At 47.1% G+C, this 27,485-nt stretch overlaps 1 pseudogene; it reads right to left on the bottom strand.

The window, feature by feature from the left end:
• The window catches only part of LOC103346805 (protein CDV3 homolog pseudogene), a 60,728-nt pseudogene that overhangs the window by 18,412 nt on the left and 14,831 nt on the right, over positions 1-27,485 (bottom strand).

The raw sequence follows: 27,485 nt of genomic DNA, 5'->3' as shown, positions 1-27,485 counted from the left end.
CTCTGGTGTGGGCCAGGAAGGCAGTGGAGGATGGCCCAAGTGCTTGGGCCCTGCACCCACATGGGAGACCAGGAGAAGCACCTGGCTCCTGGCTTCAGATTGGCCCAGTGCGCTGGCCGTAGTGGCCACTTGGGCGGTGACCTAATGGAGGGAAGACCTTTATCTCTCTCTCTCTCTCACTGTCTAACTCTGCCTGTCAAAAATTAATAAATAAAATAAAATAAACTGTGAAATGAATACGTAGCACTAAAAGGCAGACCAAGGCACTGAAGGATACATTCCTAAAGTTAGAGAATAAAAGGACCTCTTGACAATTCCCAAATATGTATTAAGTGTACTAGTTGTCATTTTGTTTAGACTTCTAATACCACACAAAGATTGAAAAATCTCAAAGGCTTGGTATACATCATCTAATTCTATCCTAGTCAAAGATAAAAGATCTTAATCATATTAAATTTTTAATTGTTTTAAAAAAGGAAATGTAGAAAGTAATCTTATTATATATGTAAAGCTTTGAAGCTTTATTTGAGCTCCCTCTTGAGAAACGTGGTGTGGCACACATTGTTGTCTCTAAAATGGGTAGTGACACGCATGCACGGTGTTCTGAGCAGGAAGAGTCACTGCATTAGCAGTCCTTTTGGGCCAAATCCAGCTCCTTGCTATCTTTGTATTTTGTTGGAATACAACCACACCTGTTTACTTACAGTCTATACATATTTTAGGCAACAACAGAGATATTATGGTTCATAAACCATAAAGTATTTACTTTATGACTATTTATGAAAAGGTTCGCCAGTGCTATGCTTAGATCAAAGATCCTTTGATATGTTTTAATAGGTTTTATCCATCATTCAGAAATGTTTAGAGAGTATGTAACATTGTATGCAATCCCTCAACAATAGTCAATTAATTTGAGTGTTTATCATTTGAGCATTAATGCACTGGGAGGAAAATCCAAAAATCTCATGATTAGTCATTTTTTAGAAACAGATCAGAAAGCCAGAGTAGCATGGGGCTTTTCTTTGCACATCAAAAGATATCTCAAATATTATTAACTAAATTTACTAAGTTGTGTCATCAAACCAAAGGCTTTAAATATACTGAAATGGTCTAATAATCAGTATAATATAGATCTATCCTCATTTTGAAAATTGACGCATACCACATTATTCTATATGTATTATAATTTATTAATTTATTTATTGGCTATTAGACTATTTTCCAACTTTATGATATAGCATCATTAACAATGTCCTTAAAGTTCTGAGGTATACCTTTAATATATGTATGAAATATTTCAACCAATGTAGGCTATTTATATTACATATATTATCTCATTATGTTATATATAATACATTACATGTGTCCTTACATAGATGTGCATATTAATGTATAGTATTTCTTGTTATTTCTTGTTTTCTGTAGGATATAATTCCTGGGAAGTAGTTACAAAATATTTTTTTACAAAAGAGAAGAATCAGAAGCCAACCCCCACACATTGTAACATATCCAAAAAAAAAAAATGGTCAACTCTGGAGACAGAGTTTAGGTTAAAGGCAGTCTGGGGTTAATGGTGGATGAGGAGTTACTGTAAATAATAATTTAGAGATTAATAAAAATGTGTTTATATTAGACTGTGCTTATGGTTATAGAGCTCCAAAAATATCACAGACATGAAATACTCACTTGAAATATTATGGCTGGGCAGAGAGGCTCCTGACTTTGGGCTTCACAGAAGAAAGTGAAGACAAACAAATAAGACAAGGTTGCACATATTTTGCTTAATTTGGTTCAAAAATACTTAAGACCCTAAACGCAAGGGGTCTTACAATTCAATGGGCAATATTCAGTATGAAAGAATTACACATATTTAAGAAATTTTTGCACCTAAATTAACATTTAATTCCATGTTTCATATTTGATATTGCCTAATTCAAATTAATTCCAAATACACTTAAAGAAATACTTCATTTTTATTATGTGAAACAATTTAAAATATATATTTAGCATCAACTTAAGGTAAAGTACTACCTCCTTTTTTTTTTAAGGTCTTCCTTCCATTTGTTCACCCCCCAAATGGCCGCTACGGCCAGCGTGCTGCGGCAATCTAAAGCCAGGAGCCAGGTGTTTCCTCCTGGTCTCCCATGTGGATGCAGGGCCCAAGGATCTGGGCCATCCTCCACTGCCTCCCGGGCCACAACAGAGAACTGGACTGGAAGAGGAGCAACCAGAACAGAACTGGTGCCCAACCAGGACTAGAATCCAGAGTACCCGTGCTGCAGGTGGAGAATTAGCCTACTGAGCCATGGCGCTGGCCAAAGTACTACCTCCTAATTGCTCCACTTAGCATAATAAAACACTAATTCTGTTATTTCCAGATTATGTTAGTCTTAATAAACTACTTCCAAAGACAATAATATTAGACGTGAAACTAATGTAAATGTTTTAACACTCCTTAAACTTATACACCAAGTAAGATACTGTTTGGAGTTTATTTCATAACATTAATTATACACATGTATGGCCTACAGAGTGAAATTTTAATTCATGCATACAATGTGTACTGATCTAGGATAGACCACATACTAGGCTGCAAAGCGAATCTCAGCAATTCAAAAGACTGAAATCATACTATGCTTCTTCTATAACCACAATGAAATTAACCTGGAAATCAACAACTCAAGAATCTCTAGAACATATGCAAACACATGGAGACTGAACAATATGCTCCTAAATGAACAGTGGGTCATTGAGGAAATAAAAAAATTTCTGGAATGAGTTAAGATGACAATACAATACATCAAAACTTATGGGATACAGCAAAAGAAGTGTTAAGAGGAAAGTTTATAGCAACTGGTACCTACATGAAGAAATTGGAAAGGCACCAAATAATTGAGCTATCCATGCATCTCAAGGACCTAGATGAAAAACAACTAACCAAACCCAAAATTAGTGGGAGAAAAGAAATACATAAAACTAGAAAAGGAATAAAATTGAACAAAAAAGAATACAAATGATCAGCAAAATGAAAAGCAGGTTTTTTGAAAAAAAAAATTGACACAACATTGGCTTAAGTAATCAAAAAAGAGGAAGAAGACCAAGAAATAAAAGCAGAGATGAAAAAGGAAATATAATGACAGATACCCCAGAAATAAAAAAGAATCATCAGAAATTACCACAAAGAGCAGTATGCCAACAAATTGGGAAACCTAGAAGAAATGGTTAGATTTTTGGACTCATGCAGTTTACCTAAATTGAGCCATGAAGACACAGAAAACCTAAACTGACCAATAACCAAGATAGAAATTTAATCAAGAATAACGACCCTCCCAGCAAAGAAAAGCACAGGACTGGATGGCTTCACTGCTGAATTCTACCAGACATTTAAGGAAGAACTAACTCTAATTCTTCTCAATCTATTCAAAACAATTCAAAGAGAGGGAATGTGGGGCTCCATGGGATGCGCAGCCATGGAGCCCCCATGGCAAGGTCGGTCTGATAGCTGTTGCTGTGTCTTTATCACAAGGCGGATGTTGCTAGTTTCGGTTAGGGCAATGCTTTCCCATGGTCGGGACTTTCCAGAGGAGTTGAGAATGTTGTAAACAACAAGATGGCACTGAGGACCGTGCTGTGAGCCTGCCTGCTGCGTGACACCTCATCTGATTGGCCCTAGGACGCGTGCACGCTGCGTGAACAGACAGTAATGCCTAATACAGCATAGCTCTCTTGTCATCTTGTATGATTCAGCCACATAAAAAGGCATCACTGTAATTTAAGTAGTGTGGATTTACCAATAATCTATTGATTGGCCTCTTGCTTTGAGACCTAGAAAGCTGCTGAAAACATTTCATCAACATACCATTTGCAACCTATTCATGGTGGAGTTAGGAATAATTTGCAAGTGGTTGTCCAGAATCAAAATATAATTGTAGATAACTGTAAAATGCAGAATTGGTAAATAAAAGTAGATAATCCATATGGAACTGTAGGATAGTTTGACATATAAAGCAAATTATATTTGTAAGTGATAGAGAATTATATTATTAGACTTAACAGGGAAATATAATAAATACACTTTCTACCTCTGTATTTCAGTATATGTTAAAAATGGTTTTTGGAATTTTGAAGTCACTTTTATTGTCTTCAGTAAGCATCATTAATAAGTTCATGTGAGTTTATTTTTATTTTCATGGGGCATAAAGTTGACCTTTCTTGTTTTCTTTTAAATAATATGAAAAAGATGATGGTTTTTTCCTCTAGATAACAAATTATTAAGCTTTTGGAATTTAGCATGAAAAATACTAATAAGTCTAATTTTCAAAAACAATGGCTTCTTCACTGCCATATTCTTGAATCAAAACATTAACTGTAATTCAGTCATTTTGATCATTCTTTCCCAAGAATGAACTACAGGCAAACACCAGATGAGGGCCTGGGTCCAGGATGCTCTCCTCTGGAGAAGAAAGGATAAGAATAGTGGGTGTAGATAATGTGTGGAAGTATTTAACCAAGATTGGCCCTTTTTAAAATGTTAGTGTATATGACACAATCAAGGTTACCAGTGCTGCCTTTTGATATATGGATGGATGGAATTGTGATTAAGGTGGTAATGGTATACCAAATATAGTGCTTAAAAATCATTGCATGAATTCTCTTTTTAAGATATAATGCTTTTCTTGATTTTTTAAGCCATGAGATAATGGAAGAATATATTTTTATAAGTTAATCTGCTAAGTCAGGTTGTATCTTATATAAGTACTTTGCAGTATTTTCTTTTTAAGTATAACCAATTAACATTGAAGTACCACAGTTGGAGCAGTGAATTTTTTTAGAAGTATTAATAAATTTCTTCATTCAATTCAGCTATTTTGGTAATAGCAACCACAGTCCTCTCCAACAAATGTAAATATTAAATCACCTCATTTTTCTCATAGAAAAGGTACTAAGGAAACATGCAGTTCTCATTGACTAGTCATCTGTTTCTTGTCAGACCTACCATGGGCCAGTTACTGTACTGCCTTTTAACATTCTGTAAAACGGAATGACCTACATAGATTTTAGGCATTATTCCAGAAGGTACATGCAAGTAAGACACATTTATTTTCATTTCCTTAGTCTTAAGTGAATTAATGCTGAAATTTTTTATGGCCTAGGACTACAAATTTTATCTTCTGAAAATGGATAAATTTGGCTTTGATACCCAAAAAATATCCTAAATATTCTTTTGTAATAGAGAAAGTATGCTCCCTGCAGGCCCCAGGCCCCTGGTGTCCCTGTGCCCCTGTGTCACTGTGTCTGCATTACACAAGAGGCCCCTGGCCACATCTGGCTATAGCCTGGAAGGTGAGCAGAGCATGTGCACGTGTGCACTTGGCATCCAATGCACATGCATGCGAGCTCTCCTGTGGACACACACTCCTGGGCCCCTCTGGGGAAGAAGAAGGCAGGAGGAGAGGGGGAGTCACGGAGCAGGAGGGAGGGGTGTGGCTGAGGTCAGGGGAGGTGAGGCTCACCCAAGCAATGTCCACACACCATCCCTCATCACCTGTGCCCCAGTCACAGAGCCCCAGCTATGCCAGAGCACATGAAGGACCCAGGGCCCAGAGGGGTAGGCACGTGGACCCGTGCAAGGTCACTCTGTGTGGAGGGGCAGGCACATGGACCCATGCAAGGTCACTCTGTGTGGAGGAGGCAGGGCCAGGCCTGGAACTCAGAGCCCTGAGCCCAGCTCAGGCCCCTGACATCAGAATGGGAGGCCAGGACTTGCTTTGTGTGAAAGGTGGTGGCCAGAGAGGGCAGGAAGTGTGAAATGAGGAAGGAGAGCAGCTGATACAAGGGTCATGGCCAAGGTTCTCACTGTGGCACCAGGGACTCAAATCTGCTGGGACCTCTGAGGTTGGCCCAGAGGCCTCCCAGGATTGCCCATCAGCTCTGCAACCTGCAACTGGGGTCCTTACTTCCCGACTTCTGGGGTGTACTTGCCCAAGAGCCCTGAGAGCTCCTATGGCACCCCTGGCACTGTCCTAGGCACACACTTGGTGCAGGCTTCAGTGCAAGCTGTGGGCACAGAGTAAGAGCGCACAGAGTGCTGGCAGATCAGACAGAGGGGTCATGGGCATGAGTCAGGGGCAGAGCTGTCAGCCGAGGCACTGCAGCATAGCAGCTGTAGCCCCCACCTGCAACACCAGCATCCCATACGGACACTGGTTTGAGTCCTTGTTGATCCACTTCTGATCCAGTTCCCTACCAATGGCCTGGGAAAACAGTGAAAGGTGACCCAGCTAGCTCCTGGCTCCGGTCTGGTCCAGCCCTGTCCATTGCGGCCATTTGGGGAGTGAACCAATGGATGGAAGATCTCTCTCCCTCCCTGTGCCTTTGAAATAAATGAATCTTAAATGACAACAAAAACCCTGCTGTTGATCTTGGCCTCCATGAGGTCACTGCCTGGGCACCCAGCTCCTCTGTGCTGCCGGCCGCTGGCAGGCCCCTCCCTCTGGACAGCAGTTCCTGGGCATGCCCCTCTCCTTTGCCCTCCCGACTGCCCTGTGGGGTCCTCGCTGCTGCGGGGATGGCTTCCACTCTGCAGGTGAAAAGCTGACACACAAGCAGCCAGGGATGATGGTCAGCTACACAGCTGGTTCCAGAGGCCGGGTCTAATTACCTCCAGAACACCTCCGACCCCAAGTTACCTGGCTCCCCCACCCCCGCTGCCAGGGGAGTTTCTGAAAGTTTCCAGCTCGGCAGCTCGAGGCCAGCGGCTGGCTCAGGTCACTGCCTGGGTTGGGTACTGGATGTGTTTGCAGCACTGGGGGGCTGGGGAGCCTGGAGGCCCTGGGGGCCGGCCCTGTGGACCCCTCCTGGCCTTTCTGCCCCCAGGCTGGGTGTCAGCAGAGCCCTAACTCTCGGGCTGGAGGGAAAAGGTGCTCACCTTCCCATGGCCTCGACAGCTTGATTACAAGCAGCTGTGGCAGGAGAGCTGCTTGCAATCAGAGGGATAGGACTAAGCAGGCGTCCCCCTCAGGGTGCTAAGCAGAGTGAGCCCTGGGACCTGGCGCTGCTGCGTCTTCCTCCCAGCCAGATCCGTGCACCTTGCATGCAGTCTGAGTTCTTAATCAAAAACACCTGGCTCCCGTTCCCCAGGTTGCTGTTTTCAGAGGGCCAGGCATGCCCTCTGTGCCCAGCTCTGCTGACATCAACGTCCCTGGTCCTCACAGCTGGCCTGGGAGGCACCCATGTCACAGGCGGGGACACAGAGGCACAGCGGAGTCCCACGGCTGGGAAGGGCAGAGCCAGGCTTCCAGCCTGGGCCTGGCTTCAAGACCTCTGCTCCCCAAGAGTAAGATTTCATGCACCTGATAAGGGCGGGGCTGGCAGCTTCTCCCTGAAGAACTGCCTTGTGGGTGGATGAGAGACAGAGGCTGGGGAAGACAAGGAAGCCGATTGCACTTGGCCCACAGCCTAGATGTGGGGGCAGAACCTCACCTGGCTGCCCAGGCCTCTGTCTCCCTGCTGGAGAGTTAGGCTGCAGAGGGAAGAGGGCAGGAAAGAGGGGCAGCACTGACCAACCTACTCTGGGGCTCTAAGCCACCCTCAGGCTCTGCCTCCCTCCGCCCCCCACATCAGACTGGGGGAGTGAGCTTGTGCCCCCGCCCCCAAGGGGCCAGGACACTGGGGCCATCCTTCCTCCTCTGCCCTTTTCCCTCAGTGGGGTGGCGTGGGGTGGGGGTGGAGGCACAGGCCTGGCACCCTGGGCCACAGCCAAGGAGAGCTGTCGGAGGGATTCCCGCATGTCTGTCTGAGCAGGAACAAGGAGCAGCTTTGCTGAGTGGCCTGGAAGTTGCTGGCGTTCTCCGCCCTCCGCCCACTGCCCACGAGAGGCACTAGAAGCCCACTGTGACATCACCTGACACTGATTAAATGCCTGCTGTGTACCAGGAGCTTGGCGCACCTTCTAAAGTGTTTTTGGTGGACAGAAGGATGGCCATGAGAGCCAATTCCCCAAGGAAGATGGGGAGTGGGCAGCTCTGGCTTTCCCAGGTCACACAGCACTTCCACGAGGGCTCCAGCTGGGGCCAGGTTTCCCCTCTGGTCTCGGTGGAGGTGCCCCAACATGGAAGGCTGGGTGGGCGGGGAGCCGGGAGTCTGGAGACACTTTAGAGGAGATGCAGTCCCCTATGGGTGTGGACGATGGATTCAGGGTTATGGGGGATTCCTTGTAACCAGGACCACATGTCTGTCCATCCAGTGTCCTCTGGGAATTCAGGGAACAAAAGGGCAGGCATCTTGGGAGCCCAGGGTAATCTGTGTCCTGGGCCCCAGCCTAGTGAGAGGTCCTGGGTCCAGCCCAGCAGGTGGCCTCAGGTGTCAGCCAGCCAGCCAGGTGCCGGCACTGCGCGGATGCTTTCACAGCTGCTGCTGCGACCACGGGGCTGAGGCCTTGGGATCTGGGGTGTGGTGGGCCCTCCAGGCACACAGCACTGTGTGCCCTTCCAGACCCAGTTCCCCAGTCCCCCTGCCCCTCCTCTCCCCCCATCAGCTGCAGGGGGCTGGTGCCCAGGCACAGTGAAGCACACACAGGGGCTCTAAGCTGTAGCACTTCCTCCCTGGGCAGGTTAGCAGCCTAAGGCCTGGCATGGAAGGGCAGCCCCAGCCTGCAGTCAGCCAGCAACTGACTCCGCCTCCTTGTTCTGGGTCCCATGCCTGCACAACCACTACCCTGCCATCTTTCAGGGGATCAGCAGGCACAGGGCTGTGGGGTTCCATGCCTGCTCCACCACCACCACCCTGCCATCTTTCAGGGGATCCAGCAGGCACGGGGCTGTGGGGTTCCATGCCTGCACCACCACCACCCTGCCGTCTTTCAGGGGATCCAGCAGGCACAGGGCTGTGGGGTTCCATGCCTGCACCACCACCACCCTGCCGTCTTTCAGGGGATCCAGCAGGCACGGGGCTGTGTCCGTTCACTCCTTCACTTTCATTCACTTGTTCGTCTGTTCATGCAGTAACACTGAGCACCAGCTCCAGGTCCTTCACCAAAGCACCAAGTGTGCGTTCTGGGTGAACGGAGCCACCTAAGCCACAACCCTGTCTGCAGGGGCTCCCACCCACTAGGCAGACTACAGGAGCCTGGCAGCAGGGCCAGGTGGGTGCCGGGAGGAGGAGGTGAGAGAGGGAGGCTCAGCGCATGGGCCCTGGCTGCATTCCCCCTCACACAAGGGGGGAGGCCAAGGGGGGAGGCAGAGCTGGAGGAGGGCGGTGGAAGGGAGACAGAGAGGGTGAGCAGGATGCAGACTGGGACCTCACAGCCAGCGCACCCCGCTGTGGCCAGGTGGTGCCGACTCCTTCCTGCTCTTGCTGGGACCTGTCCTCCCACCAGCCACCACCTTTCCCTCTTGCCACAGGATGAAGCTGTTCAGGGCAAACACCTGCCCAGGAATGCAGAGACCCTGGGAATGGCTGAGTAGGAACCGAGGCAGGTGTTCTGGGGCTGGGGCTTCCATGCGCAGGGGATGCAGGTAGAATCTGTGGTGCCTGCCCCCATGCCCCCATTTCACTTTCAGGGGCAGGGCTCGTGTCACCAAAGCCAGCCTGCCTGTGTACAGCTACACAGGACAACCCAGAGCTAAGCCTCAGGTTTGACTGACTCACATCTCAATCCCAACATCTCTCCCAGGGCTTTTGTCTCTGCTTCAGTGAAGCGAGGGTTGGAGCAGACAAGAAAACATTCAGCCATGTCTGCCCTGGGCTTGGTGGAGTGATAAGCACTCTGTAAAATTTATATGAAAAAAGCAAAGGATTTAGAATACCCAACACCAGATTGAAAGGGTAGGATAGGGTTGGAGGACTTAATGTTTCTGAATAAATCTTACTGGAAGTATTGTAATCAAGACTCAATACTGGCCGGCGCCGTGGCTCAATAGGCTAATCCTCCGCCTTGCGGCACCAGCACACCGGATTCTAGTCCCGGTCGGGGCGCCGGATTCTGTCCCAGTTGCCCCTCTTCCAGGCCAGCTCTCTGCTGTGGCCCGGGAGTGCAGTGGAGGATGGCCCAAGTGCTTGGGCCCTGCACCCACATGGGAGACCAGGATAAGTACCTGGCTCCTGGCTTCGGATCAGCGCAATGTGCCGGCCGCAGCGCGCCGGCCGTGGCGGCCATTGGAGAGTGAACCAACGGCAAAAAGGAAGACCTCTTTCTGTCTTTCTCTCTCTCACTGTCCACTCTGCCTGTCAAAAAAAAAAAAAAAAGACTCAATACTGTGGGGCCAGCCTTTTGGCACAGTGCTGGCAACCTAGGATTCCCCTATTAGAATGCCAGCTTGAGTTTCAGCTGCTCTGCTTCCAATTCCATCTCCCACCAATGTGCCTGGGAAGGCAGGAGAAGATGACCCGAGTACTTGGGCCTCTACCACCCATGTGAAAGATCTGAGTGGAGTTTCAGGCTCCTGGCTGTGGGCTGGCCCAATCCAGGCTGCTGTAACCATCTGGGGAATGAACCAGCATACGAAAGATCTCTCTGTGTCCCCAATCTCTCTCTGTCATGCTACCTTTCAAATAAATAAATCTTAAAAAAGACTGCAATACCAGCTGGCGCTGCGGCTCACTAGGCTAATCCTCTGCCTAGCGGTGCAGGCACACCGGGTTCTAGTCCTGGTCGGGGCGCCGGATTCTGCCCCGGTTGCCCCTCTTCCAGGCCAGCTCTCTGCTGCGGCCCGAGAGTGCAGTGGAGGATGGCCCACGTGCTCGGGCCCTGCACCCCATGGGAGACCAGGAAAAGCTCCTGGCTCCTGCCATCGGATCAGCGCGGTGCGCTGGTCGCAGCGCGCCGGCCGTGGCGGCCATTGGAGAGTGAACCAACGGCAAAGGAAGACCTTTCTCTCTGTCTCTCTCTCTCACTATCCACTCTGCCTGTCAAAAAAAAAAAAAAAAAACTGCAATACTGGCATAAAGAGAGACTAGAAATCAATAGATAATTATAAAAGAAGAGAGAACACAGAAATAGACCCAAACTTTTATGGTCATCTCATTTTCACCAAAGAGCCAAAGGAATCCAATAGGCTAAGAAAATGCTTTTTAACAAATACTGTTGATATTTATAAAGAATCTTCAGAAAGTTTATGGAAAATGTATATTATGGAAAAACTATGCATGGATTTCAAATTCTTTAGCACCTAAATCCACTTACCTTTTCATTCCATTTTCCATAAAGTTTTCATGAACATTGCTTTATTAAATATATGTGTATTCCTATGAAAAAATTAAGCTTTAACACCTTCAAAAATAGTTTGAGATGAATTGTAGATTTCAATATAAGCTAAAAATCTATACCTATAGAATTTTTACTCATAAAGTTGCTAAAAGAAAAATAAGAGAATATGTTCAACACATGGAGATAGGCAGAAGTTTCTTGAGATATAGCAAGTAAAAATGATAAAATAAAAATAATGTTAAATTGGACTTCATCAAAATTAAAAATAAATATCAGGCCAGTGCTGTGGAACAGTTGGTTAAAGCCCCGGCCTGCAGCGCAGGCATCCCATATGGGCACTGGTTCAAGTCCCAGCTGCTCTATTTCCAATTCTGTTCCCTGCTAATGTACCTGGGAAGGTATTGGAGGATGGCCCAAGTCCTTGGGCCCCTGCACCCACGTGGGAGACCTGGAAAAAGCTCCTGGCTCCTGGCTTTAGATCAGCTCAGCTCCAGCTATTGCGGCTATTTGGAGAGTGAACCAAAGGATGGAAGATCTCTCTCTCTCTCTCCCTTTCTCTCCCCGCCCCCTCTCTCTGTGTCTCTACCTCTCTATAACTCTGTCTTTCAAATAAATAAAATAAATCTTGAAAAAAATATATCATGCTGCACACCAGAAAAAAATTTTACTACACATTTTTGCCAAAGAATTTGTATCCAAAATACATAAAAATCTTTGAAAACCAATCAATTTATACACACACACACACACACACACATTCACAAGGGATGTTACCTAATTTAAACAGGTTAATTCATAAAGAAATCATAGCAATCTTGCATGTTAAAATGCTCTGCATGTGGCCGGTGCCACGGCTCACTAGGCTAATCCTCCACATTGCGGCGCCAGCACACCGGGTTCTAGTCCCGGTCGGGGCGCCGGATTCTGTCCCACTTGCCCCTCTTCCAGGCCAGCTCTCTGCTGTGGCCAGGGAGTGCAGCGGAGGATGGCCCAAGTCCTTGGGCCCTGCACCCCATGGGAGACCAGGATAAGTACCTGGCTCCTGCCTTTGGATCAGCGTGGTGCGCCGGCCACAGCGCGCCGGCCGTGGCGGCCATTGGAGGGTGAACCTATGGCAAAGGAAGACCTTTCTCTCTGTCTCTCTCACTGTCCACTCTGCCTGTCAATAAATAAATAAATAAATAAATAAAATGCTCTGCATGATTCTGTACTGGATGCTTAAATGTGGAAGAAATTGCTGCAAAGACAAATATTAGTCAATTGATGAAATGTCAGTGTAAATTTTGGATTAGGAAGCCATTTTATCAGAGTGGGTGTTTGTGGCACAATGGGGTAAGCCACCACTTGGAATGCCCACATTTCATACTGGAGTCCTGGCTTCAAGTCCCACTTCTGTTTCCAACCATTTCTTGCAAATGTATGTTCTGGGAGGCAGAAGAAGATGGCCCAAGTGCTTGGGTTCCTGCTACTCACACAGAACTGGATGGAGTTCCTGGCTCTTGGCTTCAACCTGGCTCAGTCCAGGCTGTTGCAGGCACAACAGATGAAAGATCTTTCTACCACTTTGCCTTCCAAATAAGTAAATAAAATTAAAACAAGGATACCGTTTTATCAATGTTAAATTTCTTTTTAAAAAATATTTATTTACTTATTTGAATGCCAGAGTTCCACAGAGACAGAGAGATGGAGAGAGACAGAGACAGAGACAAAGAGAGATCTTCCATGCACCGGTTAACTCACCAGAGAGCCACACAGCCAGGGCCAGGCTAGACCAAAGCTGGGAGATTGTTGCAGGCTCCCATGTTGGTACAGAGGCCCAAGCCCTTGGACCATCTTCTGCTGCTTTTCCCAGGCCATTAGCAGGGAGCTGGACTGGAAGTGGAGCAGCCGAGACTCAAACTGGCACCCATATGGGATGCCATTGTCATAGTTGGTGACTTTACTTGCTGCACCACAATGTTGGCCCCAACGTTAAATTTCTGATTTTGATCCATGTCCTGAGGTTTGATAAAAGAGTGTTCTTTTTCACAGGAAATATGAGTATATCCTAAAATGTTGAAGCCATGGTATCCCCGATTCACTTTCAAAATATTCATAAAATATAACATATGTGGGGAGGTAATACATAAAATGCAAATATAAACAATTGATGAATCCAAACAAAATGCATGCTATGATTTATGCGTATCCCCTAAAATTCACATGTTTGATATTTAATCTCCAATTTTATATGTTAATGGCAGTTAGAATTGGCACTTTAGGAAGGTGTTTGAGATTAATGAGATCAGGAGTGTGAGGCTCCATGATGGCATTAGTAGCCCTGTCACCATGGAATGCTCTCTGCCACGTCACCATGCCATAAGAAGGCCCCCACCAGATGCCAGTGCCAATCTCTGGGGTACCCCAGTATTTATTTGAAAGGCAGAGTTACAGAGAGGCAGAGACAGAGAGAGAGAGAGAGAAAGGTCTTCCATCCACTGGTTCATTCCCCAGTTGGCCACAATGGCCAGAGCTGGGCTGATCTGAAACCAGGAGCCAGGAGCTTCTTCAGGGTCTCCCATGTGGGTGCAGGGCCCAAGGACTTGGGCCATCTTCCACTGCTTTCCCAGGCCATAGCAGAGAGCTGGATCAGAAGTGGAGCAGCCGGGACTTGAACTGGCACCCCATATGGGATGCCAGCACTGCAGGCGGCAGCTTTACCTGCTATGCCACAGTGCAGCCCTGAGAAGCAAATATTTCAAATAAATTATCCAGTCTCAGATATTCTGTTATATGAGCAAAAATGAATTAAGACAGTATGGGGGGAGTTTCTCATACTATTGTAGCTTTGCTGTAAGGCAGAAAATATATCAAATTGAATTGTTAGAAAAATCAATGGGACAGAGGATTCTGGGAAGACAGCAGAGTAGGAAGAACAAGAGAAATCTCTGCCTAGTTACACATCATTTATACTGGAGGAATCTGATGGATCTGTTTTGGCACTCAGGAGTCTCCTGCAGCAGGTTTGGATGGTGAGCTGTGGATAGTTTCAGCTCTTGGCATGGTAGCAGCTGCCCATGCTTCACAGTCAGTCCCATGGCAAGCACCGGCACTGCGTTCCTGAAGTAGCTTGCACACACTTGACAGGAGCAGGTAGATGGGGGAAGATGAAGCAAGCCCTGGAGAAGGGAGATCATCTGAGTTCCAGAGTTACTACATCATTTCACCCAGCACAAATCATGATGCATCAAAGAAGCAGGAAAATATGGTCCCTTAATATACATAGATAGATAGATACATACATATATAGTATTAATATAAAAACAAAATATATATAATAATTTATATATAACAGCAATGTACACACACATACATAAAGCAAATAGAAACAGACCCTAAAAAAGATCTAGTGCCAAACATACTGGACAAAGACTTTTAAATAACTGTCTTAAAGATATTCTGAGAACTAAAGGAATATGCAGAGAAAATCAAGCAAATGATATGTGAACAAAAATACCAATATCAATAAACAGGCTGGCGCCGTGGCTCACTGGGCTAATCCTCCGCCTGCGGCACCAGCAACCGGGTTCTAGTCCCGGTCAGGACGCCAGATTCTGTCCCGGTTACCCCTCTTCCAGGCCAGCTCTCTGCTGTGGCCAGGGAGTGCAGTGGAGGATGGCCCAAGTGCTTGGGCCCTGCACCCCATGGGAGACCAGGAGAAGCACCTGGCTCCTGCCATCGGATCAGCACAGTGCATCGGCCGCAGCATGCCAGCCGCGGCAGCCACTGGAGGGTGAACCAATGGCAAAAGGAAGACTTTTCTCTCTGTCTCTCTCACTGTCCACTCTGCCTGTCAAAAAAAAAAAATTCTAAAGGGAGTCCCTTAGGGTAAGAAATGAAGATCTCAGGAAAGGCACATAGATGGCACTTATCAAAGCTAATGCTATTATAACAATGGTTCACAACTCCATCTTTTGTTTTCTACATAATTTAAGAGACTACTAAATTTAGAAGAATTATTAATTTACATTTTTAGGCACCTAATGTATAAACATGTGCTTTTTGTATTGTGATGCTACCAGTTTGATATTTTTTTCTCATGATTGCTTGGGCTATTCTGAGTCTTTTGTGACTCCAAATGAATTTTAGGATTTTTTATTCTGATTCTGTAAAGAATTTCAGTGGTACTTTGATAGAGATTGCATGGAATCTGCAGATTCCTTTAGGTAGGATAGATATTTTAATGATACTGAGTCTCCTAATTCATGAGCAAAGAGTAGCATTCCATTTTTTGTGTCCTTGGTGATTTATTTCATCAATGTGTTTTTTGACAGGCAGAGTGGACAGTGAGAGAGAGAGACAGAGAGAAAGATCTTCCTTTGCCATTGGTTCACCCTCCAATGGCCGCTGCGGCTGGCACACCACGGCCAGTGCACCGCGCTGATGTGATGGCAGGAGCCAGGTGCTTCTCCTGGTCTCCCATGCGGGTTCAGGGCCCAAGGACTTGGGCCATCCTCCACTGCACTCCCGGGCCACAGCAGAGAGCTGGCCTGGAAGAGGGTCAACCGGGACAGAATCCGGTGCCCCTCATCAATGTTTTTAACAGTTGTAGAGATTTTCACCTTCTTTGATTAAATTTATTCCTAAGTATTTGATTTTTTGTGTGTGGCTATAGTGAAAGGGATTTGTTCATGATTTTTCTTTCTTTGAGTTCATCATTAGTATATAAAAATGCTACTGATTTTTGTATATTTATTTTGTAATCTACAACTTTCTGGACTGGTTTATCAGTTCTAGCAGCTTTTTGGTGGAATGTTTAGGCTTTTGCCATGTACAACGTCAGGAAATCTGTAAACTTGAATGTTTTTATTTCTTCCTTTCCATTTTGATGTCCTTTATTTCTTTCTCCTCCATAACTGCTCTTGCTAATACTTCCAGTACTATACTGAAAAAGAGTGGTGAAAATGAACATTCTTGTCTTGTTCCAAATCTGAGGAGAAATGCTTTCAGCTTTTCCTCAATCAGTATGATATAGTAATTAAAGCATCTTGGTACTGGCATAAAAAGTGACACATAAATCAATGGAACAGAATAGAGAGCCCAACAATTAATCTAGGTATATATGACCAAATGATTTTTGATAAAAGTGGCCGGACTATACACTGGAAAAAAGATGATCTCTTCAAAAATTGTGCTGGCAAAACTGAATGTATATATGTGGAAGAATTAAATTAGATCCATATTTCTCATTGTATATAAAAATCAACTCAAGATGAATCAAAGACCTACATTTAAGACCTGAGCCTATGAAATTGCTGGAAGAAAATGCAGTTGAAAGTGCTACAAGACATTGATGTAGATTATGACTTCTTGTATAAGACTCCCAAAGCATAGGCAAAAACAAAAAATGAAAAAAACAAAAGAAAACCTAGAAAAAAGGGATTATATCAAACTCAGAAGCTTCTGCATAGAAAAGTAAACAATGAGTAGCGTGAAAAGACATCCAATAGAATGGGAAAAATGTTTGCAAGTTACCTATCAGACAAAAGATTAATATCTAGAATATATCAGCAGCTCAAAAAATTAAGAAACAGCAGCAACAACAAAAAATTAATAATTCAGTTAAGAAATGGGCAAGAGACTTCAGTACAGAGTTCTCAAAAGAAGAAATACAATTGGCCAACAAATATTTGAAAAAAAATTCAACATCACTAGCTTTTAGGGAAATGCAAATGCAAACTGCAAGACATACCTAATCTCTGTCAGTATGGCTATTATCCAAGAGACATAGAGACAAAGGATTGTGAGGATGTGGAGAAGGGGGAACTCATACACTACTGGTGGGAATATAAATTAGTGCAGGCACTGTGGAAAACAACACGGAGATTTCTCTAAAAGCTAGAAATAGACTTGCCATATGATCCAGCACTTGACTACAAGGTATATACCCGAAGATGTGAACATGTTGTATCAAAGAGATATCTGCACCATTGTGTTTATAGCAGCACTATTCACAATAGGCAAAATATGGAATCAACCAAGGAACACATCACCAGATGAATGGATAAAGAAAGTGTACATATGATGATGGAATATTATTCAGCCAGAAAACAGAATGAAATTCTGCCATTGGCACCAAAATGGATGCAACTGGAAGACACTATGTAGAGTGAAATAAGCCTGACCCAGAAAGACAAGTACCACATGTTCTCTCATATTCCTCCATATGTGTTTGCTTGATCTAATTAAATGACAGAGATTGAAAAAATAAATAAAAAAATATGATCCCCTACACACTACCCACTGGACACTAAATTTAGATAGAAAGACACAAGAGATTTCAAGAACAAAGCAGGAAAAAGAACTTCCATATAAATAACAACCAAAAGAGAGTGGATGGCTGTATTCATATCAGACAAGATAGAATTTAAATCTAAAAAATTTACAAGCAACAAAGGACATTAAAAATTAATAAAATATTCACTATAGCAAAAAGATATAACAGTTATTAACACATTTTTGACAATACCATCAAAGTATATGAATATAGTTGGACATTTCAATATTATATTGTAAATAGTGAATAAAATAACCATACAGAAGATAAGTAAGGAAACAGAAGACTTAAATCAACTTGAAATGGCAGACACATGTGGAAGCCTTGACCCAAGAACAACACAACATTCTTCTTGAGTACACCAGGGGGAGCCAGCACTGTGGCGCAGCAGCTTAAAACCCCAGCCTGCAGTGCCAGCATCCCATATGGGAGCCTGTTCAAGCCCAGGCTGCTATCCAATCCAGTTTCCTGCTAGTGTACCTGGGAAAGCAGCAGAGCATGGACCAAGTGCTTGGGCCCCTGCACCTATGTGGGAGACCCAGTGGAAGCTCCTGGCTCCTAGCTTCAGATTGGTCCAGCTCTGGATGTTGTAGCCATTTGGGGAGTGAACCAGCAGATAGAAGACTAAGTCTCTTTGTCTCTCTGTGTCTCTCTGTCTCTCCCTCTCTGTATCTCTTTCAAATAAATAAAATTAATCTTTTTTTAAAAAAAAGTACACAAGGGACATTTTCCAGGATATATCAAATGTCAGGTCACAAATTAAGTCTCAATCAATTTAAATAGATAGATATCATACAAAGCAATTTTTCCCCCACAATAAGATGAAGTTAGAAATCAATAACGGGGCTGGCGCTGCGGCTCACTAGGCTAATCCTCCACCTTGCGGCACCAGCACACCAGGTTCTAGTCCCGGTCAGGGTGCCGGATTCTGTCCCACTTGCCCCTCTTCCAGGCCAGCTCTCTGCTGTGGCCAGGGAGTGCAGTGGAGGATGACCCAAGTGCTTGGGCCCTGCACCCCATGGGAGACCAGGATAGGTACCTGGCTCCTGCCATCGGATCACACTAGCCACGGCGGCCATTGGAGGGTGAACCAATGGCAAAGGAAGACCTTTCTCTCTGTCTCTCTCTCTCTCACTATCCACTCTGCCTGTCCAAAAAAAAAAAATCAATAACGGTAGGGAAACAGAGAAATCCAAAAAATTGTGAAGATCATATGCACTTCTGAAACAAACCAGTGTGCCAAGGAAAAAATCACAAAGGAAATGAGAAAATACTGGGAAATGAATAGAATAAAAACAAAACATACCAAAACATGCAGGAATAGCACAAGCAACACTAAAGGAGAAAGTTAAAGGTAAAAACACTTTAAAAAGAGAGAGAAAAAACAAATAAGAAGAAAAATCTAAACCAATGCCAACAGGAAGAAGCAAAAATGAAGACTAGAGCTGAAATAAATGAAATAGAGACTATAAAAGCAATAAAGAAGACAGGTGAAATCATCAATTTGTTCTTTGAAAGTATCACACATATAATGAGGACAATCATTACCCTGCTGGTGATATTACTACGCGGATTAAAGAAGACCTAGCATCTAATGGCTACTCGGTAAACCAGATGCCCCTTCATCTAAGAAGAATGGAGGCTCACATTATGGAGGTATTAGTTTGAAGAAGTGGGCCACTGCTGGCATTTGAAAACAATATTGGAGAGCATACAGGGAGGTAAGCACTTGGTTCAGCAGTTAAGACTGCTGGAGACTCTTATCAGAGGATCTCATTTGACTCTCCAATTTACTCCAAATGCCAATTTTCTGCTAACATGCACCCTGGGAACAGCAGTTCATGGTTTCAGTACTTGGGTCCCTGCTACTGACATGGAGACCTGAATTGAATTCCCAGCTCCTGGTTTTAGCCTGGCCATTGCAACCATTGCAGGCATTTGGAGAGGGAGCCACAAAGGGGAGATCTCTCTCTCTCTCTCTCTCTCTCTCTCTCTCTCTCTCTTTCTCTTAGATAAAATGAATTTTTCAAAAGAATGGATAGAGATAAAAACCTACAGTGAGTGCCTGGAAGCCCATCTAGAATATTTCAATACCCAGAACACAATGATCTAAAATTGAAATAACACTGTCTTCCTAGGACAATGAATTATGAATTTCCATTTGAAATGTCTTTATCAGAAATTTTTCTGAGACACTTTGCTTCTCGTCATAAATCTCAGGAGTTCATATTTCATCCACTTGATTCCTATAGCAAAATTGCTCTATGAATTCAAAAAGGAACACATGAAATTTCCCTGTAAATGTTTCTTACAAGTAGATGGAGGGAAAAAAATGTCTATGAAGTCATAATATTGAAGATTAAAAATAACTAAGAAAAAGTATGATGGTGCCATGCAGAGATTTTCTTTAAAGATTTATTTATTTGAAAAGGAGAAAGAGAGAGAGAGAGAGAGATCTTCCAGGCACTAGTTCATTTCCCAAATGGCTGCAGTGGCTGGGGCTGGGCCAGGCCAAAGCCAGAAGCTTCATCCAGGTTTTCCACATGGGTAGCCAGGGCCCAGGCACTTGGAAAATCTTCCACTGCTTTCCCAGGCAGAATACAGGGGGTCTGGATTGGAGGTAGAGCAGCCAGGACTCAAGCCAGCACCCATGTGGGATGCCAGCATCACAGGCAGCAGCTTAACATGCTGTAGCACAACACTTGCCCAAGTATGATGCTCATTTTGTTTTAAAGATTTATTTATTTATTTGAAAGGCAGAGTCACAGAAAGGCAGAGGCAGAGAGAGAGAGGGGTCCTCCATCTGCTAGTTCAGTCTCCAGATGGCTGCAATGGCCGGAGCTGTGCTTGTCTGAAGCTTGGTCTCCCACATGGGTGCAGGAGCCCAAGGACTTGGGCCGTCTTCTACTGCTTTCCCAGGCCATAACAGAGAGCTGGATCAGAAGTGGAGCAGCCGGGACTTGAACTGGTGCTCATATGATATGCTGTCTCTGCAGGCAGTGGCTTTACCTACTACGCCACAGCACCGGTCCCAGTATAGATGTATTTAAAGGCCAATTTTCCTGCAAATAAATCCAAGGAGCAAGTCAGATTTAACCTTCCAAGCAAACATCTAGGCCTTTGACTGAGCTGCACCCTCTTACAAGATGGTCACAGCTGAGGGTAAACTCACTGCATGAAGACCCACTTGGGCCACGCAGGCCATGAATGTGGACCTTCAGCAGTGAAAACAGTTTGCAAAACCATCAGTAAATACCACGTCTGCAGACCAAGCTGCAGCTCTGGTGATCCAACAAGCTGTTTACATCAGATCCATTTCAAGCTGTTAGCATGAAGATCACTTATGAAGAAAGACATTTTTTCGGGGCCAGAGCTGTGGTACAGAGGGTTAATGCCCTGGCCTGAAGCACCGGCATCCCACATGGGCACTGATTCCAGTCCTGGCTGCTCCTCTTCCAATCTAGCTCTCTGCTATTGCCTGGGATAGCAGTAGAAGATTGCCCCAGTCTTTGGGCCTCTGCACCTACTTGGGAGACCTGGAAGAAGCTCCTGGCTCCTGGCTTCAGATTGGTGCAGCTCTGGCCATTGTGGCCATCTGGGGAGTGAACCAGCAGGTGGAAGACCAACCTCTCTGTCTCTACCTCTCTCTGTAACTCTTTCAAGTAAATAAAATAAATCTTAAAAAAAAGAAAGACATTTTTTCAAGGATCCATGCACATGGACAGGTGCATCACAGATTGCTCCTGGGCGAGTGGCAGGGTCAAAGTTTCTCCTCCTTCAGACCCTTTATTGGTGCATAGAGCACTGAGAGAGAAGAAGGATGCTTACAAAGGAAGCTAAGGCTAGGGATGGGGAGGGCGCAGGTTTTTACTACTGTACTTTTTTTTTTTAATTTGAGAGACAAAGAGAGCTCCCATTTGCTAATTTACTCTTCCAAATGTCCACAATGGCTGAGCACTGGGTCTGGCCAAAGTCAGGAGACAGGAACCCAATCCAGGTCTCCCTGTGGGTGGCAGGGACCAGAGCAGGATTGCCGCCTCCCAGGGTGCACATTAGCAAGAACCCAGAACCAGAAGCCAAAGCTGGGCTTCAAAGTCAAGCAGGCCAAAATGAGACATGGGCATCTTCCCTGTTGGTTAAATGCCTGCTCCACTGTACGCCTTGATGCAAAAAATTCCACAGAATCCAGAGACATTCTAAAAATCACAGTGTTATATAAATTACAGAATATGTTTCCCAATGGCTGTAATTGTCATCTTCATATTTCACAGATGAGGACATGGAAGCCCAAGGACTTAGGTAACCCAACCAAGGCAACACAGGTAGTGAGTGAACGGCCCAGCTGACATTCACTGGTGCTTTCTCTAGACTCACAGATACACTTGAATGGCATCAACAGGTATATGTCATCATTTCATTTTTTTAAGATTTTTATTTATTTATTTGACAGATAGAATTACAAACAGTGAGAGAGAGAGAGAGAGACAGAGAGAGAGAGAGAGAGAAAGGTCTTCCTTCTGTTGGTTCATTCCCCCAAATGGCCGCTACAGCCAGAGCTGCTCCGATCCAAAGCCAGGAGCCAGGTGCTTCTTCCTGGTCTCCCTCACAAGTGCAGGGGCCCAAGAACCTGGGCCATCTTCTACTGCTTTCCCAGGCCATAGCAGAGAGCTGGACTGGAAGAGGAGCAGCAGGGACTAGAACCAGCACCGATATGGGATGCCAATGCCTCAAGCGGAGTATTAACCTAGTGTGCCATGGCACCGGCCCTATCATTTCATTTTTAAAACCACAGGATAGGGACTGGCACTGTGGCATAGTAGGTAAAGCTGCCACCTATAGTGCCAGCATCCCATGTGGGCACCAGTTCGAGTCCTGGCTGCTCCACTTCCAATCCAGCTCTCTGCTAATGGCCTGGGAGAGTAGTGGAAGATGGCCCACATCCTTGGGCCCCTGCACCTGTGTGGGAGACTCAGAAGATGCTCCTGGCTTCAGATTGGCCCTGCTCCTGCCACTGTGGCCATTTGGAGAGTGAACCAGTGGATAAAAGACCTCTCTCTCTCTCTCTCTGTAACTCTGCCTTTCAAATAATAAATAAATCCTTTTTAAAAAAGTAGGATAAACACAAAATCACAAATAGAAACACGCAAGTATAATTGAAATACAGAGATTATCAATTCTTTAAAGAAAAGTGGCTCTGTAAGACCAGCACACAACAATTATTATTCATTATGGAAGAATAATTATCTCTGGGCATATTGAATTTACTGTAATATTAAATATGGCTTTAAAAACCCAGAGGATCATTTATTACATGTATGCAGCATGGATTACATATAACCAAGGAAGCACTGGAAATTGTGTTTCTCTTGTTTGTGTGGCCTCTTTTGCTTTTTTTTCCTTTTTCTTAATTCACTGTGCTCACTTGGCCCAGTCATTACACTTTGGAGTTCCATAGCACAGAGAAGTTGATATAGCAACTATGCTGAATTGAATGGTTTTCTTTTTTTCACTGTTTCTCAAAAAGACATGATTTGCAGTTACAATGTTTTCCTTCACACAGTGCCTCCCAATGATCCAATCCTGCCATCAAGAAAAGAAATGAAATTGGCCAAATTCCTCACCTCGCCACCCCTCAGGACAGCTTATTTGTGTGCTGCAGTGAAGACTCTTATTAGCTCTTTCTCTTTCAGAGCCTGAAGTCCAGAACACTGCCTTATGTTATGATCATAAAATAGAAAAGCATAATTTCTCTAGCTCTGTGATTTTGATCTTGCACATCCTGTGTAGTGTCATATAAGCTAGACACTTTATCATTTTCTCAAATTACACAGTGAGACAACTTGCAAGTGTTTTTAATGATCCATTAACAAGTAATGAGGGGCCGGAGCCATGGTAGAGTAGGTAAAGCTGCCGCCTGCAGTGCCGGCATCCCATTTGGGCTCCGGTTCTAGTCCTGGCTGCTCTACTTCCAATCCAACTCTCTGCTATGGCCTGCAAAAGCAGCAGAAGATGGCCCAAGTGCTTGGGCCCCTGCACCTACGTGGGAGACCTGGAAGAAACTCCTGGCTCCTGGCTTCGGATCAGCGCAGCTCCGGCTGTTGTGGCCAATTAGGGAGTGAACCAGCAGTTAGAAGACTGACTCTCTCTCTCTCTCTCTCCCTTTCTCTCTCTCCTTCTCTCTGTGTGTGACTCTTTCAAATAAATAAATAATATTTTAAAAAAAGGTAATGAAATATTTCTCTAGCACAGAATGAGAGCCTACTCCTTATCTGAAATCAAAGTTTCTCTTCTTGCCTAGTGAGTGTAACCAAGGTCATCACTTAGCCATGCCTGCCCTGGGCTTGGTGGAGTGCACGGTCATCGCTTATCCATGTCTGCCCTGGGCTCAGAAATTCAGGAAACAGCCTGTGTGCTGGGTGCCTGCCAGCTTTCTGAGGGTCCTGTCAGCTCTGGTACTGCGGCACCGGGCTGTGTTAACTTGCATCTCAGTGACCTTGGACAGACCCGCTCTTGGAGGCTGCAATTCCCTAGTGACTCCGGAGCAGCTTCCACAACATATCTTGGAGGAATGGAGCCAGCTGCTGCAGCCTCTGCTGCTCAGCCCTGGCTCCTACCTCAGAAGCGAGCAGCTGTTGCCTAGCAATGGGGGCAGGGGGAGGGACCTGCCCTCTGGCAGGGGCCATGAGATGGAGTTGGTGGCATACAGCGAGGCTGGACAGGGGCAGGGGAGAGAGCCACAGAGTCTCGTGGGCCACAGGTGCAAGGCTTCACCTGGATGTTTCGGCTGGGAGCAGGGCAGGCTGTGTTCTGTTTGCACTTTGAGATTTTTCTGTCTGCTGTGCAGAAGTGAGGAGGCTCCTGCTGTGGTCCAGGCATGGCTGATGGGGGGGCTCAGGCTGGGGGGGTGCCAGCAAGGGCCTCCACTGTACAGCAAACAGGTCGGATGGCAGCAGCTAGGTGAGTGGGGAGCCTGGGGCAGGACTGACTGATGGCTGGGTTTATGGCTTGGGGGGCAAGCGGGGGGAGGGGGCTTTCCCCAAGGAGAACCACTGACCCCTGTCACCTAGTGACTGTGCCCCCACAGGACTGCTGATTCTGACCTCTGTGCACCAAGTCCAGAAGCACGTGCCTCCCAGTTATCCCGAGTCCCTCCAACAGGGCACTGGGGCGCCCTGAGCCGCCCCCATTTCACAGAGCAGATGCAGGCCCCCAAGGGGTCACCAAGGCAAGCACAGGAGGATCCACAGCATGGCTGCTGACAGACTGTCTCTCTTCCCAGGGAGCGCCCAGTGGGCTGTGGGGTGGTGGCCACACACTGACCTCTCCTCAGGTCCTCCCACCCCTGTCAGGGGTGCTGGGCCGGTCACACCACACTGCCTCAACAGGTGAAAAGCCACACTTCCAACACGGTGGTGGGGACTGCATGTGAGCCAGCGCTCAAGGCCAGCGCTGTGGCAGAGGGAGGGGAAGCCCTAGCTATGGAGGCTCCCATGCACCTGCCGAGGGCAGCCTCAAGTGCAGCCAGAGGCATGCACTGTGCGTACACACATGTTTACATGTGTGCACACACACGTGTACAGTGTTCCTCCAGCCGACGACCGGTCACGGTGACCCGGAGCCTGGGCACTGCGCTGTTTCTGCCTCCCTGAGACTGGAAGGCTTTAGCAGAGGAGGAGAGGCCTGGGAGGGGGAAGTGACCTGTGGGGGCTGGCAGAGGAATGCGGATCCCAGCTCTGGGTCAGCGGCCCCTGGGTGACAGCCAGGGCCTCGGAGGGGGAGCAGCTCCCCGGAGGGGGAGCAGCTCCCCACAGAGCCTGGGGAGGGGGCTGGGTGGTGCACTCCTCATAATCACGGTGCAATCAGCACTAATCAGCATGTTCTTGAAATAGACCCAACTGGATGGAGAAGCGGGCGGCTGCAGCCGGCTTGCTCAGCAGCAATCAGAGATGGCGATTTTAGATCTGCGACAACAACAGCTCTTTGTCTGCATGCTGGGGCCTCAGTGCTGCTCTGCCGAGCCCATCACGGGTGGGAGACAGAAACAACCCCTTGGGCCCATAGCTACCCCAGCTGGGAGCAGGGGCTGTGCAGGCGCCTGGTCCAGCTGCCTGCAGGGTGAGGTCCATGCACTCCAGCACCACTACTGAGCACCTACTGTGCGCTGGGTGCATGTGCCGCTGGCTTGGGAAGAGGTGGGCTCCGTTCTGTAGTGACTGGAGGAGGGGCTCCCTGTAGGTTGCTTGGCTGAGAAGTGCCTGAGCTGGGGCGGCAGCCCCATCTGTCACTCCCAGCTGTGTCTGTTGCTTTAAGGGATGGAGGTCTGTCGAGACACTGTCCCAGGTCACTGCAAACCCACACCCCCAAGGCCCTCCCAGGCCTTGCAAAAATAGGGCTTACCGATCCCTACTGGCAGAGGGGGCCCAGCAAGGCTGCAGAGGGTGCCCTAGGTCACTGCAGAGTGCTGATGTCACTGAGCCGTGAGCGTCCTCCGAGGCCCATCCCTGCACCCATGCCTTCCCGCCAGGGCCCTTCTGAGTGAGGCTGGGTACATGGAGATTCCCCGGGCCAGGTGCTATGGGGGTGCTGGTGGGCCAGCCTCGCTCCCCCTTCTGTGGGGGGCACCCCCGATTTCCCCCAGGGTGGTAGCACTCAGGCCCCCACAGTGGCATCAGGTGAGGCTGGGGGTGCTCTGTTGTAGCCACCCAGCTATGAGCACCAACCTGTAGGAGACAAGGAGTCACAGAGCTGGTGGGGAGGGGGCTGCATGGGAGGTGGCAGCGTGGGCAGGCAGGGAGGGGAGGCAACGCAGCAAGCCAGTGACAGTGGAAGGTCGAAGGTCGGCAGAGCGGCAGGGGACAGAGGGAGGGGTGAGCCTGAGGGTCACAGGAGGCAGAGCAGTGTGGCTCAGGGCTCAGGAGCGAGCGGTGTGTGGTGATGTGGTTCCTACCTGGGCCGCCCAGGCCCACCCACTACTCCTCTTCCGGGCCCCCTTCCAGACCCCTACAGCTGGGGTGCGCCTTCATCTTGCTCCCGGGTGACAAGAGCCCCCTGCCAGGCTCCCAGCTGCCACTCAAGCCCCATGCAGCCACTGGAAGGGCTCCCTTAAGACACAGATCAGCACATGTCCCTCTCTGCTCCCCCATCAATGGCTGCCAAAGCCCCTGAGGCCTCCCTGACCTCATCACCACACCACCATCACTGTCACATCGCCTTCTGCCACTCACCTTGGCTCATCTTGCTCCGGCCTGCTGGCCTCCTAGCTGAGCCGTGAGCACTACAGAGATGCTTCCACCCCAGGGCCTTTGCACACGCTGCTCTGGCACCTGCAGCCACAGGTTCCCTCCCTCACCTGCCCAGCAATACCTTTCCTGCCCAGCCCATCCAGAGTCCCAGCTGGCCCCACCTTTTCCGGGCCCTCCCCTTCTCTCCCTGCTTTATTGCAGTCACATCATTTTACCGAGCTCTGCCATCCTCAAAGCCGGCATTGTCTTGTCTCCTTTCACTCAACGCCAGCTGCCTCGGCGCCCAGTCACGATGTGGTTGGATGGTGGTGGAGGTGGGGGTCCTAGGAGAGGAACCTGGTGGGGGAGACTGAGTTTGAGCCATGATGGCCAAAACCACAGGGCCATCCACGTGGCAGCCAGGTGGGCAGGCGCCTGTCTCGGTTTCCTCATCTGTCCACTGGGCTGAGCATCCCAGCTCCCAGGGGGTGTGGGGTGCCAGCCAAGGGGCAGAGCAGCTCAGGGTGGCAAGCACTCTGCCACACTCAGCCATGGCAATGGTGTGGGGCGGCTCCTGCTGCCTCCTGCCCCTCCCCCAGCCTGCCACAGGAGAACTGTGTCCCCCTCCTGCTGTGCCTTGGCTTGTTGCCAGGGCCAGAAGAGTTTTTTTGCAAAATAGCTTCCCCGGCTCTGCTTTGGGGATTGGGAGCCCCAGAGGTGTCCTTTGTTGAGAAAACAACTC

This window comes from Oryctolagus cuniculus (assembly GCF_964237555.1).
Source record: "Oryctolagus cuniculus chromosome 17 unlocalized genomic scaffold, mOryCun1.1 SUPER_17_unloc_3, whole genome shotgun sequence".
In the NCBI taxonomy this organism is placed as follows: domain Eukaryota; kingdom Metazoa; phylum Chordata; class Mammalia; order Lagomorpha; family Leporidae; genus Oryctolagus; species Oryctolagus cuniculus.
The sequence above is the reverse complement of the archived record's forward strand: the minus strand, read 5'-3'. Positions and strand labels throughout refer to the sequence as shown.